Consider the following 15,581-nt stretch of genomic DNA (forward strand, 5'->3'; position numbering starts at 1 on the left):
GTCACTGCCTATTATGGTCTCTGACATCCTTACACTTTTAAAAAAAATTGTTATGGCCCCAGGGCTCCATACTGACCATAACAATTTCTTATTTGAAAAGTTTCAAAAAAATCCAGGTAATACTGCCCTTTAAGACCTATCTATGGTTGTTGCCACTTATATGCTACATTTGCATGGAGCTGAAGTATTGGCATTTAAATTGATTTTTTTTTTCTCTGAGACACTGTTTCCTAAACATCATTAGTGGAAGCCAGCCTTTCGAGCAGCTAATCCATCACTCTGAAATCCACTAGGAAAGGCAACTTTTAGAATGATGTTTTTTTATTTTAAAAAATATATCTCTGTGTAGTCTGGTAGCTACAGCACTGGATTCATTGTTCTTTCATTCAGGAGTTTGAAAAATACCGAAGTACCAGGTGCTTGAATCCTAATGTTGGCTGACAGTTACAGACAGTGGGGAGGTGTATGTTAGTCTCTGTTTGGCCATTTGGGAAAGGGAAGGGAAAGCTGATGGGATGGGTGTTGGGGTGTCTTCTGCTGAATTCTTTAAATGTTCGTCATAATGGTATGACCATATAGTGACTTTGAGTTGGATTATGTCATCCTCCTGAATGAGGAGGACAGCTTGTGTATATAAAGGGTTCATTTGGGGACATGAAGAGACATTTTTAAAAAAATGATGCCCTCTCTGGATGCTCTATCCTCTTCTAATGAGGAGGTTGACATGGGTTGTCCCAAAAACCGCAACAACATGCCATTATATAACACCTATGACGTAGAAAAAACGCCCTAAAGTGCTTCACAGAGGCGTAATCAAAAAAATGGCAGTGAGCCAAAGGGGATACTTGGAGTGTTGACCAAAAGATTGGTCAGAGAGGGTTTTAAGGAAGGCCTTAAAGGAGAGGAGGGAAGTGGAGAGGCAGAGGGTTTTACGGAGGGAGTTCCGGGGAATGGGACTTAGGCGGCTGAAGACTTGGCTGCCAACCATTGGGCGAAGGGAAGGACAAGAGTCAGGGGAACGGAGAGTTTGTGGTGGGAAGGAGGGAGGAGGTTACAGAGTTAGGGGAGGGGTGATGCCATGATGGGATTTAAACATGAGGATGAGAATTTTAAAACTGAACCACTGCGGGACAATGGCTCAACCGGAACAAGGGGTGATGGGTAAGTGGGACTTAGTGCAGGATAGCAAATGGCCAGCAGCTATTGGATGAGTTGAAGTTTACACAGGGTGGAGAATGGGCGGTCAACCAGGAGATCATTGGAATGGTCGAGTCTGGAAGTAATAAAGGCGTGCGTGAGGGTTTCAGCAGCAGTTGGGCTGAGGTCGGGTCCGAGGCGGGCGATACTATGGAATTGAAAGTAGGTAATCTTTGTGATGGAGAAAATATGGAGTTGGAAACTTGGCTGAGGTTGCAAACAGTCTGGTTTAGTCTGAAACAGTGGCCGGGGAGGGGAGTGGAATTGCTACCAAGGGTACGGGGTTTGTGGTAGGGTCCGAGGGTGATGACTTTGATCTTTCCACTGGCATTTGGCATTTCTAGTGTGCCTCTTCATACCAGTCTGTGATTTACTGACGGATGATGTGAGAATAGAGCAGCGTCAGATTTTGCTAGTTCTTGTAACGTTTTGCTACCACCTGGTGTTCTGACCACTGGTCTGGCTGAGAGCTGATTAAAGCCACCCAGCTCGTACTGGATGAACTAGAGAACTGCACAGCAGCCCTGGGACTTGTATAGATGAGCTGTGACCTTGGTACAGCTGAGCATTCAGAAAATCAATAGTGTTCTTTTCAGTGGTCCTGAAGAATTTATACAGCAAATATCTAATACACAGGCAACGTTCTTACCCCCTTAGACCCAACGCAATCAGCAAACTACGTACCCCTTTCCGTTTGGTATTATTTCAGTAACAGAACAAAACTAAGTTGCAAATATTGAACGGGCCGAGGGATGTACAAAAAGTGAAGCTTTCCTCTTGTCGTCAGTGAGTAAAATTGGTTCGCTCTCCTGTTTGTGTGTGGGGGAGGGGAGGAGGAAAAGGAGATGAAATGCTTCACTGGTCAAGTCACCTGAATTTTCAGTAATAGTAGCAACATCAAAGCTGAAGGCTCTGCCTGACAGCACTGTAAAACTAAAGGTATTCATGGGTTGAAAGTGTATACAATGTTTTAAAGTCGGAATATTTGTAGACCTGATTAAAGTACATGCAGTGAAGTGCAACGATGCTGGGAATATTTATAGACACTGCCAGAAGCTTTTTAATCACAAATAACTTGTTGTGGTTATTTTAGTTCTACTGTATTTTCCCTAATTCATATTTTGAGAATTTCTAACCAAATTTCACTAAAACCTTTTATTCCAAGGGTGTTACTGGATTCTGATTGACCAGGCTGTAACTATTGGAGTCAGGGGACAAGTAGCAGAGTGGATAGCAAACTGGCTACAAAACAGAGAGATGGGGTTCGAGTTAGTTACTCAGACTGGCGGAAGGTGGGAAGTGGTGTTCCATGGGGTTCGGTGCTGGGACCACTGTTGTTCACTATTTACATAAATTATTTGGACTCGGGAATCAGAAGTACAATATCAAAATTTGCGGATGCCACCAAACTGTGGGGTATAGTTAATACGGAACAAGTCTGTAACAAATTATAAGAAGACACTAACAACTGGCAGAATGGGTGAGTAAATTGCAAATTAATTTCAATATAGAGACGTGTGAGGTGGTGCATTTTGCATTTTGGCAGGAGGAATCAGGAGGCCATGTGCTCCTTGGAAAATAAGAGTCTAAATGGGGTAGAGGCACAAAGGGATCTAGGGGTACAGATTCACAAATCATTAAAAGTAGCAACGCAGGTTAACAAAGCCATAAAAAGTGCAAACAAAACACTGGGGTTCATTTCTAGAGAAGCAGAATTCAAAAGCAGAGAAGTTATGTTAAGCTTATACAAAACCTTGGTTAGACTACACTTCAAATATTGTGCACGGTTCTGGTCTTCATATTACAAAAAGGATGTAGAAGCACTGGAGAAAGTGCAAAAAAGATTTACAAGACACCAGAACTGAGAGGGAACGACTGTCAAGAAAGACTCAACAGTCTGGGGCTCACTTCTCTAGAAAAGACTGAGAAGTGACCTGATAGAGGTCTTCAAAATTATGAAGGGGTTCGATAGGGTAGACGAAGAGAAGGTGTTTCCACTTGTGGGAGTCTGAAACTATGGGCCATAAATATAAGATAGTCACTAATAAATCCAATAAGGAATTCAGAAGAAACTTCTTTACCCAGAGAGTGGTGAGAATGTGGAACTTGCTACCACATGGAGTGGTTGAGGCGATTAGTATAGATGCATTTAAGGGAAAGCTGGATAAATACATGAGGGATAAAAGAATAGAAAGAAATGTTGATAGGGTAAGATGTAATAAGGTGGGAGGAGGCTTGTGTGGAGCATAAACACTGGCATAGTTAGGCCAATTGGCCTGTTTCTGTGCTGTATATTCTATGTTCTCTTACACTTCCCTGGTCTTCATATTTTAAGGAAATTGTACAAAGTAAGATTAAACTTGATTCTGTGAACTTGACATTGTTTCATAAGTGTAGAGAGGAAATGTGTCTCAATTTGTGGTGTCTTCTTAAAAATGGTGCCAATTTCTAATTGTGAGGGTTATTTTGTGCTGTAGAGTCATTAAGAAATGGAAGGAGGTTGCTGAAACCCAGTCAGTTCGGACCTTTGACAGCTAACAGTGAGATGTGGTTTCTCATCCTTTTAGCCTGGGCTGGGTTTGAGTTCAGGTCATAGAAGTCAAAGGAGAAATGTAATATCTGCTCATGTGGAGGGTTACAGAGCTGGGACACAGCGCTGGGGTTACAGAGCTGTGGGCATTATTGGAAATAGATGATATTATAAATCATATATGTAAAGCTTGGGTGTTTATAAAGTTCTCAATCTCTGTGTTACAGCTTTGTAACATATTCTTCACTTTTATGTAATATAAGTGGACAGGGGTTGTATTATACAGCATGGTCTTGGTGCCCAGTATATTCAGTATGTAGATCCAGAAGGAAAAAACAGTAGGATTCCCCAGACCAGTTTGAAGACTATGCATAGAACCAGTTTTATTGTAATTATTCTAATTTCTTTTAAGACACCTTTTGCTGGTCCCATTTATCAAAATGCAGCGTGTGTTTGTTCAGTGAACAGTAGATACATTCAGCTTAATTCATGGAATTTAGTGTTCCCATTTATTCATGTATTCTTTCCAGCTGAGCTGGGAGTGCTGCATTTCATGAATTAAACAGATTGCACACACTGTCCGTGGAGTAAACACCCACTGCATTTTAATAAATGGGAGCAATATAAGACGTTTTGAAAGAAATTAGAATGATTGCATTAAAACACTACAGGTGGCCGAAGAATTGGATGGATTGGTTGGCTTCTGATCTTGTTTCATGAAAGCCCACAGACAGCTACTTTCACATGGTTCACACATCGGGGGTGATTACGAGTGTGTGCTTACACGGCTAAGATCCATACCATCCACCAGAGGTTTTATCGGTCGGGTCTCCTTGTGATGGGGGCAGAATCCCGTGACATGGTTTATTTTCAAATGTATCATTCACATCTCCTGCCCCTCGCCTCTGAACTGTAATTGTGTAACTACCCAATATTGATGGCAGCCTCCCAAATTATGTTGTTGCTTAATTAATTACTGGCATGTCTTGGGAGAGCTAATGGGGAAAAAGTTGGAGGGAAAAACTGGGTAATAAAAATGTTTTTGTTAATTCAACTCCTGATATTATGGAGATGTATGCTGATGTCATTGGCAATTTTGCTTTATCACCGAAGTTAGTTTACGGGGGTCTGTCCACTAGTGAACTCATCGATTGAGCAGGTTAATGAATGAGCAGGTTAATGAATGACTAGCAATGACGCTGCTGTAATCTAGGCTCTTTGCCAATCCTCATCACTTTGGCTGTTGGTCCGCGGTATTAAGATTGTAGGGAACCGGATTGCATTTATTTTTCTGATCTTGGTGCGAAAGTCTTCAAGTGAAGTAATTACAGCGAGCAGAAAGAATGATTCATCAGTCATGGATATTGGAGATTAAATATTTAGGTTTTGAAGGGTGAATGTCAAATAAACAGAAAGACCAGGGAGCAGGGTTGGAAAATGTTTCTTGAAATTATGGCTGTTGTGTGTGGAATTTTCTTAAGTTACTATTTAACTTACCAAAAAGCTGTTACTTTAACCAGAAGAAATTGAATCCTAAACGAGAAATAAAATATGTTTTTGGATAAAAACAAGGAGCTGGTCAATTGCACTGGAAGAATTTTCACGGGTCACATAGGATTGGATTCAGCAAGGAAGCATTGAAAGAAAGGAGGTGGAAGGAGTGAGAATGGAGGTGAACCTGGGGGAAAGGGGAAGGAGGCAGGTGATTAATGGAGGTTAAAAGGCTAGAAACTAGAGATGAATAGAGGGCGAAGGGATGACGACAAAAATGGGCGAGAGCACATTTTTTCTTTTATACATATTTGGGTGGGAGACACTAACATTGACTCCAGAAAAAAATTGGTTAAAACTTCTTTGCTATAATTTTTTTCCCCCCATTCGTTGGTAACCAACCCACATAATGATTTTTGTTTGGTGGAAATAAAAGCTTATAGCTGACTGATAACTGATAATACTGTAACATTGAAAAAAAATTCTCAGACACTGACTAATGCTGTCAAATGACCAATTGAGATTCAGAAAATAGTGAGTTTATTGGAGATGAAATTGTTCTAATGGAACATCGATGAGATTCATCTTTAGATTGAAACTTCTTAGCAGAGTTGGTGTTTCAAAAAGAAACTCTACAGAATTAGGAACATAAATTAGGAACATCCATGTCCATCTTTCCCACAACTCCATGTTTCTCTCCCATTCCTTCATGCCCTTTCCAAGCTCATCTTTACCATGAGGCCCACCTCCTGCTCCCTCGACCCTATTCCCACTAAACTGCTGACCACCCAACTTCTCTTCCCGGCCCCCATGTTAACTGATATTGTTAATGGTTCACTCTCTTCAGGTACTGTCCCCCTCCCCTTCAAATCTGCCGTCATCACCCCCCTCAAAAAACCCACCCTTGACCCCTCTCTCCTTGCAAACTACCGCCCCATCTCCAACCTCCCTTTCCTCTCCAAAGTCCTTGAACGTGTTGTCGACTCCCAAATCCGTGCCCACCTTTCCTGCAACTCCATGTTTGAATCCCTCCAATCAGATTTCCGCCCTGCCACAGTACAGAAACGGCCCTTATCAAAGTCACAAATGACATCCTATGAGTCTGTGACTGTGATAAACTATCCCCCCTCATCCTTCTCGACCTGTCTGCAGCCTTTGACATGGTTGACTACACCATCCTCCTCCAATGCCTCTCCTCCGTCGTCCAGCTGGGTGGGACTGCGCTCGGCTGGTTCCATTCTTATCTTTCTAGTCGTAGCCAGAAAATCTCCTGCAATGGCTTCTCCTCCTGCTCCCACATTGTTACCTCTGGAGCCTCCCAAAGATCTATCTTTGATCCCCTCCTATTTATCATCTACAGTCTATAGCCTGAGATGAGCTTCCGACCACATATCCGCTCCATCACCAAGACACCTACTTCCAACTCCGTAACATCGCCCATCTCCGCCCTTGCCTCAGCTCATCTGCTGTTGAAACCCTCATCCATGCCTTTCTTACCTTTAGACTCGACTATTCCAATGTTCTCCTGGCTGGCCTCCCATTTTCCATCCTCCATAAACTTGAGCTTATCCAAAACTCTGTTGCCCGTATCATAACCCGCAACAAGTCCCATTCTCCTATCACCCCGTGCTCACTGATCTACATTGGCTCCCGGGAATGCCTCAATTTAAAAATTCTCATCCTTGTTTTCAAATCCTTCCATGGCCTCGCCCCTCCCGATTTCTGTAACCTCCAGCCCCACAACCCTCTGAGACCTCTGCCTCCAATTCTTGCCTCTTGCGCATCCCCAATTTTTATTCGCTTCACCATTGGCCGCCGTGCCTTCAGCTGCCTAGGCCCTAAGCTCTGGAATTCCCTCCCTAAACCTCTCCGCCTCTCTACCTCTCGCTCCTCCTTCAAGATGCTCCTTAAAACCTACCTCTTTGACTGAGCTTTTGGTCACCTGTCCTAATACCTCCTTATGTGGCTCGGTGTGAAGTGCTTTGGGACGTTTTACTATGTTAAAGGTATTATATAAATGCAAGTTGTTGTTGTTGGTATTAGGAACATAAGAGTCTTAACTTTAGTGGCTGCTCATGAGGTGTAAACTCCCCATCTTGTTTTATGTAAACATTACATGGTGCCTCTAGGTGTGCTGTTAATACCAACTGGTTTGCTGGCCCCTTAAAGAGTTCTGTGAAAGGTCTGTGTGACCAGTGAAAACGGCTCTGATAATGAAAGAAAGCCAAACTAAACTTCAGAGTTGGAGACTCTTTGCTTTTTCAACAGCTCTTGCAAAGCACCATCACTAACTAATAGTATTGGATATATATGGAGGCAGATATACAGGTATCTACCAATCTAAGAATTTTACTCACTAAAATTCACTTGCTGTGTTATTTTTTAAATGTTCCTGTTTTTTAAAGTTAATTTATCCTAAACACCCCTTTTTTTTAAAAAAAACCCTCCCTTCACTTGTGGAATACACCAACCTGTAAACCAGGAGGCCATGGCAGGCAATCTGCTCCCAGGCCATTGTCAATGCTACTTTGTGCCTAGTTGCTCGAAGTGGTTTGGAGTAACCGCCTATTAGACTTTCTTCAATGGCTCTGTCCGTGAGTATCCTGCTACCATTTCACATCTCCTGCTGAGGCCTGGAGCAACTTAAGCTTCTTGAGACCAGGACAGAGCTTTGCAGCCCTGAGATCCTGACATGCTGCACTGTGGACAGCTTGAACATGGGTTTGCATCCACGATCCTCCCATCAGCTGAGTTCTTAATTATCTCTGTGATAGAAATGCTGATTATTGAGCAGGAGTCAGGGACTTCTGCAAAGGGAGGAGCAAAAATCAAAAGCGGAAGTTACTTCTGGCAACTCAGAATTACTTCCTGGTTGCTTGGCTTCACGAAGGCCTTGGAACAGATCACCTGCCTGTCCGCCCAGTTGGGGCAGGTGATGGGTGTAGTCAAACGTGTTGAAAAGGTAAGAGGAGAAATTGGATAGCAAGCAGGCCACAGGGAATGACCCCAGCACTGGAACAGGTAGGCCTGAGGCACGATCGAAATTGGATTTTGGGCCTCATTTAAATTAGAGCGGCGAGCTGTGGACACCTGCTCTGCGCCCCCCAGGCAACTCGTCGGCGAAGCAGACATCAATTTTGACATCGGCAGTGACCCACAGGTAGATCCTGGGAGGAGGGCCAAGCAGGGGCTGGCTGTAATCTTTGGTGCCCCTCAGAGCTCTGCAATCAGGTGAATATTTTCACAAAACATGTCGTTTCGTTGGAATCCTCCAGCAGTCTCTTTAATGACCACTGGTTAGGCCGCACGGAGACCAGATGATCCTGAACCCAGCAAGCCGGGCACTGGCTGCTTTCAGGGCAGCCCAATTTTGGGACGGAGTCCTGAAACAGGTGTTAGGTCCCCCTATCCTCACATGTGAAGAACCGTATACCTGTCACAGGCCTGGGCCCTGGACTCCTATACTGGAGCCTTTACCAATTTGGTGAGCGGAGAATGTGAGCATGCCATCGTGCTTAGGCGCCCATTTTGCACCTGTAAAACTGGCACAGTGCCAACAGATTTCTAGGCTATAGTGTCTAGTAAAGAAAACAAAAGAGAAAATTATCCAAGTTTTTTTTTTACTTTTTAAATTTCATTTTCCCCCTCCAATTCTTCCCCCTCACCTTCTTCTCTCCTCAAGACAATGATCTGATCAGAGTACAGTTCCACAGACAGTGGCAGCCCTCTTGTACCTTGCTCGAGTGAGTTTTTTTTCGTGTGTGAGCCTGGACAGTGAGGCTTGGTGGGCTATTGGACCATGGAGCAGGTTGCAGAGTAAAGTAGAACTTTAGAGGTTATCCACACACCCACATGTGTGCATTGAGCAGGGGCTGCTGAGTAACGAACAGGAGCAGGAACCTGGCTGACTTTTCTTTCTTCCTCACTCTATCCCAGGAGTTGGTGAAACCAATTTTTGCAGCTGCACTGCCCTCTCCCTACTCCTCCCCCTTCCTGGCTGGTACCAGTTAAATCAAGCTCGGACCCTCCTGGTCTGCGCGGCTTGGCCCCATACCACATGGTGCATTTGCTCATCGAGTCACTGGGGCAATGTTCAGAAATTCCCTGAGAGTGAAGACTCCACAACAGCAATGAGCTAAGAACAGACAGGACAGATGCAGACGGTTCTATTATTTTCAGTCCAGGCATCTTGTATTACATTTATGTGCAGTTTGATGTGTGGCGGGGTTTGTGCTTATCATGTCAACATATCTTTAATATGCTAAAGCCTTGTCAACTTAATCCAGTGAGATTCACTGTGCTTGGCTGATTTAAAGTAGTATTTATACCAGTGGTGAACATATTGCATGTGAACTTTCTATGCTACTACATTAGTGATATTCTTTGTGGGTACAACCCTGCTTTGACCATTCTGGAGATCTTGCTTCTGTTAACCATCCTGTTAAAGAGACCCCTGGAAACAATACCACTGTGTCGTAAAGAGATATCTCCTTTCAGGTAAACGAGACCACTTTATGCTGTTATGTTTCTTATTGACCACCACCAATGGTCCTTGAAAACACGGCCATTTAATTGACACCATGAGTAAGTCTAATAAGTACTGGATGGTGCAGTGAGTCAAATTGTCCTTTCAGCTCTGGGATCTGGGTTGAAATCCAGCCCAGGCTAATGTGATGAAGTATTCCCCTACCTGATGATTGTATGAGTCCCACGTGAAGTAAGTATGGTCTGTCTCAAACCACTTCCACAGCACAAAACTGCCCCAAATTTGCAATCTCACTCAAGTCACAGATGTGAGAAATAAAAAAATAATTAACACCTGGTACAGCAGGGGATACTTGTAGTGGGAACTTCAGTCTGCTTCTAACCATGATATATGTGATCTGGGAACACGATACTGACACTGGCAGCCCAAAATAAAAAATGTTCCTTTCCCTTACCTTGATCAGCATAAAATTCACAAAAAATAAAGTTTAAAAAAAACAAATATTTCATCCAGAGAATTTGCAAGGCAAGCAAAGTAAGTTCAAGATAAAGTGGCAAGATTTTTAAACTCTCTTGTTGTAGTGTACTCCAGTGCCATGTAACCTTTCCCTGTGGATATGGATGCCTGGTCCTTTGGGTGTGACCTATTCCGTACTGGTTTCCTGGTTTTGTTTGGTCTCCAGGTCAGCACCCATTGTCATTGAAATAAATGGTGTTTTCAATTTATCTTCTCCATGGCCGATCCACTTGCTGTTTATTAGCGCAGTGTTAAGGTAATCTTTGCAAAATAATCCCTGGTTTTGTGAAAAGTAGAGTGAAATATTCGGTGGACAAGCTCAGGCTTATGAAACAAGTTCACCATTTAGACTGGTTCTTAAAAAAACAAAGTTGCTGAAGCCAGTTTGTCACCCCAGTGTCTTGCCACTAAATCAAAAGCTCACACCAAGATCAGAGATAATTTTACTCCGATCCACACCAAATTAGTACTGAGGGTAAGGAAAGATTAGATAAGGTTTTCCTTTCATGAGCTTTTATTTTTCATGTGAATAATTTGTTCATTTAGGTGAATTTTTAAACAAGGAAATGCCATTCCCATAAAGATTTGAAATAATTTATCAAGATTAGCATCTTGGTTCAGTAAAGGGATTACTTTAAACATATAATGATACATTTGAGATTGTACATGTGTATAATTAAATACAGTATTGCCTAAAAAAAATCGCTTCTATCAATGTGGGAATAAGCTTCCTCCTCTTAAATAAATTGCATGCTGATATTTACTGTATAATCTGGTGTATGAGTCACCACTGTATATATGCTGCTCCCAACTTTAATAATTTTGGTGTTAAAATTATTAAAATAGTTTGTAGCTACAGGAATCCTGATGGATTATTTAACTGTAGCTGCAAAATACTCTAATTTCTTAACCTTTTTAGTTGCTTCCTCTTAAGTTAATGTTCCTTTTTCTATTTTGTCTATTTCTAAGATTGAAATAGACAAGGAGAAAACCTGTCTGTTCCCCTCTCCCTCCTGGTCCCACAGTCAGTGACCCTTGGAGGGAGAAGGAGATGTCCACTGATCTAGCCAGAAGGGAGAATGATTCACTAGGCCCAAATGAGAGAGGAGGGAGCCAATCAACGGACATGGGATGGAGGAGTCCTACTTTGGATTGAGAAGGGACGACGAGTGGTTGATTCAATGTGTTTGGGAGAAAAAAGGAAGAGTCTTTGGCTTGGGAGAGGGAGGAAATGTGTTGGCTGAAGAAAAGGTGTTTAAGGATTCTTTTAGAAATAGGATGTTGATGTGTGGTTCAGAGAGTTCTGCGCCATTCTAAACAAGTTGTACTGAGGTAAACAAACCCTTGTGTAATTTATACCCATAACAGAGTGTTAAAATGGCTGCTGAGTTGCAGTACAGCCATTGAATTTTACTGGTACTCATGTTTCACTCTGCTGGATGTCGCAGAATGCTTGCAGACTACGTGAAATAAATGTTCTAGTCTTCTTTCCTACATTAGGATTTTAAAATGCCACGATCAACAGTATATGCAAACTGATTTATTCATTCCAGACTTGTAGTATCATAGTCGGTACAGCACAGGAGGAGGTCATTCGGCCCATCGTGCCTGTGCCGGCTCTTTGAAGGAACTATCCATTTAGTCCCATTCCCCTGCTCTTTCCCCATAACCCTGTAAATTTTTTCCCTTCAAGTATTTATCCAATTCCCTTTTGAAAGTTACTATTGAATCTGCTTCCACCACCCATTCAGACAGTGGATTCCAGATCATTACACCTCTGCTGCGTAAAAAGATGTGTCCTCATGTCACAGTTTTAGTTGGGTTTGGTAACCGGACAGTACAATAATGCGTTTTTTTCTGCTCTCTTTGACCCTGAGAAATTAGCCAATAACTTTAGGTGCTGTCTCTTGTAGTCGTTTGATGTCTTTAATTTCCATTGCAGTAAATGCACTGCATCAACTACAATAGCTAGACTGGTGCTGCTACAATGGAAAGCAGAATCAAGTTAAATGAAACTTTCCACAAATCCAGCTGGTACATTAACCACTCATCTTATTGATTTTTGAGACAATGTAATACAGTTTCTAGACTCTCTTTCATTGTGGGGCAGACCTATGACTTAATTGTAAGTTATGAACATACAGTGCACACAAAAAAGCCTGATATGCCTGTTTCTCTGTCTGTCTGCCAGTTTTTCCTTGTACATCTTCTGCCATAATAATGACCTCTACAGCTATTTTTTCTTTTATTGAACATACATTTTCTTAAATGTACCTTCTTGGCTATAATCAATGCTGTTTTCTTGCTAGTGGGGTCAACATTACCTGCTCATTCCTTATAGATTTCCTTTGACAAATGAGAACATGTGGCTGTTTTAATGAAATTTGTTGAATGGACCAATAAAGTTCTTCCATTTCCTCTGTGGTTTAAAGCCTGTTTAGCAACCCACGGCAATGACAATGGAGATGACATGTCTCAAACCGTCTTTGTTTTGTTCCTGAATATTATCAGACTACACAAATTGTCGTTGGGGTGTGAAAGGAATAAGCCAGAGAAATCAGCTGGAGAACATTTTGAATGAGATTGCAATTGTTGCTGACAAAGCACACACTTTATCTCCCACTGCAGAGGAGGAACTGGGGAAAAGGCATCGAAAAATTGAGTATGATAAAATCATTTTCTAAAGGAGCATGTTCTCCGGCTAACTTCCTATCTTGTTTCTGTTCATGCATCTTTGTGCTGTCAACTCACGGTACCTCTGGTACCACAGGGCTGGGAGAACACATCACCACCCTGAGCATTGGCTGCCTTCCTTCCCTTAAACAAGCAATTTCTTCAAGTGCAAATTGAGACCTTTCCATTGCAATCAGCAGCTTCTACCATCCCCTAAAATTACTGAAGCTTTCAGTGGGGCTCATAAATCTTTATAAACTGCTTTGCTTAAAAATATGATGACATAAACCATAACGTGCGCGAGTATGTGCGCACGCCTGTGTGTAATATATATAAGATAAATAAATAGCACTTAAACAAAACAATGATTTTCACCTTCCCTTCAACATTGCCTGAGGCAACTATGAATTACTACAATAGACTGCAGATCATTGAGATGTTGGCACTAACAGAGTAGCAGTCATTGTTAGCAGTGGAATTACAGCGACAGTGACCTGAAAATAGAAGTTAACCGCTGATGGTGGATATGATTTAAAATTGAGAACAACATCTTTTCTGAACGGATCATAATTTTATATTTCCCACCTGATGGATATAAACGCTGCCAGAACATGTCTGTTCGTAAGTGGCAGTTAAAACCTTATTTAAAACAAATTGAATGACATCTCCCTAAAAAAAGCAATCTTAAGGCATATGTGAACATGTCATGTAGCCATCTTGCTCCTTCACTCAAAAATAACTCATATGTCCAGTAAATCAATTTTCCCCTCTTCTAACCGCATTTGCTGTGCCATTCTTTTCAGCTTGCTGTCACAGTTGCAGATTAATGTACATAGCCGTTTACTCGGAGTGAGGACAATGCAGCAGTTTCGCCACTGACTTCATTTAAGTAATGGGCGAGACTGTTGTCAAAATATCTTGATGATCTGGCTATTTGAGCATCCCCCACAAATTTCCAGTGTTGATTGCTGTCCCTTCGCAGCACCGCTGTGGTCAAAGAGTAATTGCACATGGGATGGACTTACTGTTCCTTTGCTTTTCTGTTTTTTTTTAAAAAGCTGTGAAATTAAACACAAATGGGCAGGGATTGAGATGAGCCCTTGACCGTATAACCCTTAGAGGCCTATTCCACAGACCGTCATTAAGTGTTAGGATACAAGTTACTTGAACGTTAATGCAGTATTGCCGTACTTAATCTCACAAAATCCCCACACCATTGCTCATTTTTAAATGTCTAAAGCTCTGGGTAATAGGTTCTCTTTGTTTTTAAAGGCCAGGAGCTGAGAACCATTTACCTGAAACTCCAAATGTCTTCCTTGACATATACAATAGTCTTCCGATTCTGAGATTATTAACTTGTGTGGCAAACAATCATTCATCCATGAGATTATCTCCGTTAGGTCCAGTAATCTTGCAATCTTTTTGTCCCAGTCACAGCTGAAATCTCATGAGATTTAAAGGACTATATATATTCGTATATTTTTGAAAACGTATCAAACAGTTAACAGATTTTTAACACCAAACCCTTCATTAAGGTAAATGTAATTTACCTAAGGAAGGAAGGCATAACTGAAAAGAATCATCTACCTCATGTTCTTAAAGCTTCTTTTTCAAATAAGGTTTTAGGGCAACACAGCCTCAATTAATCATTGTGTTCTTCCCACACTGAAAAAGTCAGTTGTTGAGTGGCATTGGATGTTGCAAGGTCGTCTGGGTTGGGTTCACTGTCAGATGTGATAGTCAGTTTATTGCTTCAAACACTGAACTGCTCATTATTAGGGAACAAGGTCAGGCAGACTGCCTCCCTTCCTCCCCTCCTCACCCCCCCTCACCCCCTTCTCCCCTTTGCTCCACTCCCTCAGATTTAAACTGTAGACCACCTGGTGAGGGAGTCGATATAACTCTTCGTCCGGTGGCTTTCGTTTATAATTTCACTGCCCACCAGATCAGTTTTTCAGTTTTTAGACCTTTCAGGAGTGAGATTAGAAAACAGTTCTACACACAAAGGGTGGTAGAAGTTTGGAACTCTCTTCCGCAAATGGCAATTGATACTAGCTCAATTGCTAAATTTAAATCTGAGATAGATAGCTTCTTGGCAACCAAAGGTATTAAGGGATATGGGCCAAAGGCAGGTATATGGAGTTAGATCACAGATCAGCCATGATCTTATCAAATGGCGGAGCAGGCAAGAGGGGCTGAATGGCCTACTCCTGTTCCTATGTTCCTATGTGCACAAATCAAAAAATAATCCACAGGAATGTAATCACACTTAAAAGTGGAGCCAGCGGCAGCGTTCAAAGTTCGTTTTTGAGGGCACCTAAGTTCCATCTCCGGTAACCGAGTTAAAACCCAGCCCACACTATTGGGATGCAAGTCTCCTTTATCAGCAGTTACATTTCCTGGTACAAAATTTACAAAAAAAAAGGATTTGTTTTAAAACTGTGCTTCTTCATCGTCGAAAAGACTCTCAAATGTCTGTGGGGCTCCAGATCCTTCATCTTCTCCTATTGCACAGTAACCATTCACCATCACTGCTCACACATTGAGACATTGCCCACTCATTATTTTGTCAAGGAAGTGTTTATTCTCATTCTGAGAATGGCTGTTACTACTACTGATCCCCAGCAAAGTGGAATTGAACAAAAATACATGGACTTAAAACGAAAATAATTGCTTGCCTTTAAATGT

This window comes from Heptranchias perlo, chromosome 31 (assembly GCF_035084215.1).
Source record: "Heptranchias perlo isolate sHepPer1 chromosome 31, sHepPer1.hap1, whole genome shotgun sequence".
Lineage (NCBI taxonomy): Eukaryota > Metazoa > Chordata > Chondrichthyes > Hexanchiformes > Hexanchidae > Heptranchias > Heptranchias perlo.